The sequence below is a fragment of the Macrobrachium rosenbergii genome, unplaced genomic scaffold, assembly GCF_040412425.1.
Source record: "Macrobrachium rosenbergii isolate ZJJX-2024 unplaced genomic scaffold, ASM4041242v1 13917, whole genome shotgun sequence".
Lineage (NCBI taxonomy): Eukaryota > Metazoa > Arthropoda > Malacostraca > Decapoda > Palaemonidae > Macrobrachium > Macrobrachium rosenbergii.
The window spans coordinates 28,500-34,499 of NW_027100728.1; the positions used below are offsets into that span (position 1 = coordinate 28,500).

The following is a 6,000-nucleotide window of genomic DNA, read 5'->3' on the forward strand; positions in this document are numbered from 1 at the left end:
TATATGAAAATTTTATGATTAACCATTTTTAATTATAAAAAATATTTAACTCAGTTGTTGATATTTTACAAGTGATTAATAAAAATTTTTTATGACTTTTTTTTCACTTCTGTTAGGCCTAATGGGGTTCTTTCTCACTGCACATCTGATGTGATGAGAGAGGTCACCTTGAAGTGGTATTTGGCTGCATTTGATGAAGAATTTTGAAGGCGGGCAAGTGTTGCCGGTGCCCAAAGGAAGATTGGTAGAAAGTTGTAGGTGTTGAGACTCATGCCTACGCCACTCAGATAAAGCCCTGGCCTGTAGGACCACAAGACTGTTGGCCGATATTTAAGACAGACTGCAGTAAGGTCTTTTGGAATGTTGATGAAACTTATTGTGCAGTCTGGCATTTAAAAGGTCTTCAATTAAAACTTACCATTGTAGACAGGGATTGTATATAAAGTGAAAGACTATGTAATGAGGAAAATGAGGAACAATGATCCAAGTCCAACTTTACTGGTAATGGACAAAAGTGCCTTGGAGTGTACAAAGTTCCAGTAATTGTTTAATGACCATTGGATTTCATGTATTATCATATAGTGTTTAACTGGTAACACTTGATTGAAAATACTTAAAGCTGGACAGTTTTGGTAATTCATAACATAAGCTTTACAAAGAGAATACCAATCTGGTCTTGTTATGCGTTGTTCATAGTATTTTGTTGTGCATTTGTCATACTACTAAAGGAACTGTCATAAGACTGCTGTAAGAATAATTTATCAAGATATTATCTATAGGCTAGTGTAAGCACGATGATCACCAAAACCAAATGATAGGGAACCGATTGATTTTATTCTTAGGCAGGCTAGCTACTGTCTGCAGGAGTTCTGAGTTAACCTGCGCTGACTGTAAATTTTGTAACTAAATCTAGCAAAACTGATTGATTATGATTACTATAACTGGCATCACAACATCTAGGTTACTGAGGCTATAATAAAATTAGATAGGAAAAAAATAAAAAGTTTCATATACCAAATATCTAATAATTATATAGATAATAATTATATCTGAATATTCATATATATACTATATACACATACTGCATATCTATATGATTTAAAATTTGTTAAGGAGGCAGGCCTCCTTAACAGAGATAAATAACTGCTCTATATTACAACCCTCACCAAGAATTGTAGTGAGGACAAAATTGCAAACTTTAAAGTAATTTGTGAACGCGAGCTTGAACAGCTGTTAACTTTCAAACAAGGTTGTTAACTACACGCGGTATGGAGGGGGAAAGCCCCGCCCACCTGCCGGTCTGCACTCCACTTTGCCTTTTGGCCCAGGTGCCACAATGGGGGGTGGCTGAGAGCGGCCATAAATGTAAAGGCCTTCAGGTTTATATGTTAGGAGAAATACAAATTACTTTAAAATTTGCAATTTGTTCCTACACAAATACAATCCTTCATTGTTTCCATAAGAGACTTACTTACCCTTTGGAGGGTGGATTCTGGGTAAATCTCTGAACTGACTGGAAGTTCTACCCAGCTGGGAATCTCTTCCTAGTCTCAAAGAGCTGGGGAAGGAGTCCCCTGCCCCTGGTCCGTTGCACATATGGGATATTCAACTGCCAGACTTCTGGACTTGAATCAATGAGTTTGTGTCATTATTCCAAAAAAAGGCTTGGGTGAACCCATAGTGTTGGAGACAATAAAAGGATAATAAAATCCAATAGATTTGTTTTATTGTCAACCCCTCTCTCCCCTTGCTTAAGAGAGCGTAAAAGAGCCTACTGTACTCTTCCTGCAGTGGATCCCTAAGCCCCCCACCTCATCAAGGGGTTGGGATCAGGGGGGGCCCAAGTGCAAGCCAAACCCGCCTTGTTGGGGCTGAGAGTATTACAAGCATACAATCATCCCCACCCTAATCATATTATGGGCAAACTGGCCAGAATGCCGAGTCCTATCCCCACAACCAGACCACCCCTGGAATCCATGGCCTAGCTATGCAGAATAGTTTCGCCCTTGAGCTATCAAGGTTCAAACATTATCGGGTAGTTGACGATCCTACCACAGTTCCCACTACAGGCAGTTCCCAGTTATCTGCGATCCAGTTTTATGGCACTTGTCTAGCGATGACAATAACTGGGTTTTCAGTGCCAATCCCTGGTTATTGGCGCAGATAACTGGATATCGACACCGATAACTGGGGATCAGCGCTATTATCTCTGATTTTCGGTTATCGGTGATAACCGAAAATCGGCGGGGGTTCCGTTTCCGACGGTGAGGCGATGACGATTTTCAGTTATTGTCATGCCATCAGGAATGAACCCCCAACAATTAACGGGGACTGCCTGTATTAGCTTAAGATATAAACCAAGTCCCAGCTATGATACCTTCTCCTATTTATCAGGTCCCATAAATTTCACCATAAGTGGAAATTCCACAAAAATTAACCCAAATTATTATGTAATGATAAACAGTGTATGACTCTTGGACTTGAATCAAGGTTTTATGCTCTCTGTCAAATCCCTTAACACCCACATAAAAGTAATGGTTTGTATTTCTGAGGGGACAATAGTTTATTTTGCATTTTCTTCTTTTTCCAAATATGGACAGCAAGTAAAGCACCGGTAAAATTATGACTTATTGACATCAATCAAAAAATTTGTCAAAAATTTCCAAGGTACCATACAATGACCTATTTTAACAAAACAAATATTACTTGACATGTCACCTTCTAAGGTGCTGTACTTGACCTATTTACAAAATGTTTCAGCTTTCAAACTAGCAAATAAAAATCTGCAAAACAAAACTCTTACCTGGGGATTTTCATTAATCAGATTCCTCCAATAGGGACTGAGTGCAGACAACACAGTAGCATTCACTGCCAACTGTTGTTTTGCTATTTCTATTACAACTTGGTATGCAGAGTCCTCATTTGTATCAGTTAATCTTCTTAGGTACTGTTGGATTTCAACAAATCTGTCTTTTCCATTGCAGCCAAAATGGAAATTATGTAAATTCTGCTTTCGTTGTGTGTAGGGTTCCATTTTTGTAAAAACATCTGTAATAGTTATTCAAAATTACATACAACCAAACATTATTTACATTTCTACACTGATATTTCTCCTATAAAAACAAAAAGAGCACAATCTTTCAAAATAAAGTATAGGAATTAGCATAAAAAAATCCTCAGAAGAAAAATTAATAACAAAACTAATTCTTATATCTTATACACCAAAACGCAGCACTCAAATCATTGACAGCAAAAAGTTGAAAAGGGGTGCAATTGGCTAACAGATATCCATGGCAACCCAGCCAGACAATCAGGTTTTACTTTTATTTAGACAATCAGGTTTTACTTTTATTTTTATGTGAAAAAGGAAACATTTTTCTTACAAGAACCTACCACGAAGGATGACATATGATATTTTTATAATAAAATAAAGTTTTATATATACTTACCAAGTACAGTAATTACATAGCTATTGTTTAACAACCATGGCAGCCTAAACATTCAAAATTTGTGGTAACTATTCAACTGCCTAGTGTAGGTGACTAGACCCCACCCACTTTCAGGGTAAAGAGAGGAATGACGTGGCAGAGAGCTCAATCGTTTTTGTCCTGATGTCCATGTGAAGGGAGGGGAGGGCTCTGATTCAATAATTACTTGGTAAGTATATATAAAATTTATCTTATTATAAAAATGAAGTTTTTATGATAAAACAAAGTTTTATGAATACTTACCTGGCAGTTATATATATATAGCTTAATCCCTGTCGAACCGGCAGATTTTTCAAAACTCAGCGGCAACCGCCGAATGGTAGGTGTCCGATAGGTGGTTAACAACCCTTATCGGTGGTAGCTGGAATCATTCCCGTTTTCAGTTCCTCAGATCATCTCTTGCCCGACCTGTCTCCTGAGGGGAGGAGGGTGGGATTTAAAATATATATATAACTGCCAGGTAAGTATTCATAAAACTTTGTTTTATCATAAAAAACTTCATTTTTACGAATAGAACTTACCTGGCAGTTATATATATATAGCTGATTCACACATTTGGAGGAGGGTGAAAGACAGCCAACATTGTTGGGAAACAACTAAAAGTTGTAGGTAAACACCTTGATTCCTTACCTGCTAAGGTAGCTGACTTCAAAGGTTCCTGCCTCTGAGCCGCTTTCCTTAGGAGCGCCAGTCAGGTGAAGACCTGTTATACTGAAACAACTCAATCGAGTCTGTCAAACGGGGTGAGACCAACAACGTGACTAGACTTCTGTACTTCCTATTCCCCTTCTATTACCTGTAACCTTACTCAATCTAACCACCCTAACCTTGCAGACTAGATATACACCTATCTAGTTAGACTGGGGTTGCTTTTCCCACAAGGAAGCTTCCTCAGACAACCATAAAAACACCAACCCAATTACAGGTATCCCAAACAAAAGTTAAGGTTGAGGGAGGCAGTCACTCCTTTACCCAATACCGAAGCTGTAGCTACATATGGGCCCAAGGCATAACATTTCTCATAATCCACTCTTACCTCTCTGAGGTAATGAGAAGCAAAAACAGAGTCACTTCTCCAAAAAGTGGCCTCCATAATTTGTTTAACTGACATATTCTTTCTATAAGCCAGAGAAGTTGCAATGGCTCTTATTTCGTGAGCCTTCACCTTCAACAAACCAAAGTTCTCCTCTTCACATAAAAGGTGAGCTTCTCTTATTGTCTCCCCTCAAAAGAATGATAACGCATTCTTCGAGAGGGGCTTTTGAGATCCTTCACTGAACACCACAAGGAACTGGAAGAACCTCTTACGTCCTTTGTCCTGGAAATATAAGCCTTGAGGGCTCTAACTGGACAGAGTAGTCTCTCCTCCTCTTGGCCCACTAAATCAGTGAGGTTAGGAACCTCAAACGTTCCCGGCCAGGGTTTGGAAGGTTCTCATTCTTAGCAAGGAAGTCAAGCCTTAATGCGCATATTGCTCCATTACGATTGAAGCCTACTTGTTTCTGAATAGCATGAATCTCGCTAACCCTTTTCGCTGTAGCAAGAGCGAGAAGGAAAAGAGTTTTCTTTGTTACGTCTCTCAGGGTTGCTTGAGAGATGGGTTCAACTTCCTGCTGCACAAGAACTTCAAACCACATCCAAATTCCAGGACGGGGTCTCAAAGTCTGCTTCGTTGTTTCGAAAGACTTTAAAAGGTCTCTCAAGTCTCTATCTTGAGACAAATCAATGCCTCTGTGCCTAAAGACGGTAGACAACAAGCTTCTGTATCCTTTTATGGTGGATACGGCCAGCTTAGAATCTTGCCTGAGGGACAAGAGAAAATCAGCTATTTGGCTCACAGAGGTAGTGGTTGAGAAACCTTATGCTGCTTACACCAAGATCTAAAGGTTTCCCACTTTGATTGGTAAACTCTCTGTGAAGAGACCCTCCTCGCTCTGGCGATAGCTCTTGCAGCTTGAGCTGAAAATCCTCTCGCTCTGACAAGCTTCTCGATAGTCTGAATGCAGTCAGTTGAAGAGCGAGGGGGTTTTGATGATACCTCTCGAAGTGGGGCTGTCTGAGAAGCCTTGGACTTGGGGGAAGACTTCTCGGAAAGTCCACTAACATCTCCACTACCTCTGTGAACCACTCTCTTGCTGGCCAAAAGGGGGCTACCAGGGTCATTCTTCCTGAATCTAGGAGGGCGAATTTCTTGACTACTAGATTGATTATTTTGAACGGAGGGAACGCATAAGTGTCCATCCCGTCAGTCCATCAAGAGGCGTCTACTGCTGTTGCTTCTCTGTCCGGGACTGAGAGCAGTAGTTCGGGATCCTCTTGTTCTGGCTGGAGGCGAAGAGGTCTATTGAAGGCCTCCCCATAAACTCCACAGTTTCTGGCAAACATGATATTTTAATGATAAAATAAAGTTTGTTCATACTTACCTGGCAGATATATATATATAGCTGTATTCTCTGTTAGTCCGACAGAATATCAAAACTTACGACACACGCAGTGGGAGATCAGGTGGTTA

At 39.9% G+C, this 6,000-nt stretch overlaps 1 protein-coding gene across 1 annotated transcript in view; it reads right to left on the bottom strand.

The window, feature by feature from the left end:
• LOC136838077 (zinc finger protein 26-like) overlaps nucleotides 1–5,862 on the bottom strand; it is a 28,850-nt gene extending 22,988 nt beyond the window's left edge. The window contains exons 1-2 of the mRNA XM_067102924.1: nucleotides 4,119–5,862; nucleotides 2,804–3,048 (exon numbers count right to left, since the gene is read on the bottom strand). The gene's annotated coding sequence lies outside the window, so the exon portion shown is untranslated. The remainder of the gene's footprint in view (nucleotides 1–2,803; nucleotides 3,049–4,118) is intronic.
• Nucleotides 5,863–6,000: the final 138 nt, after the last annotated feature.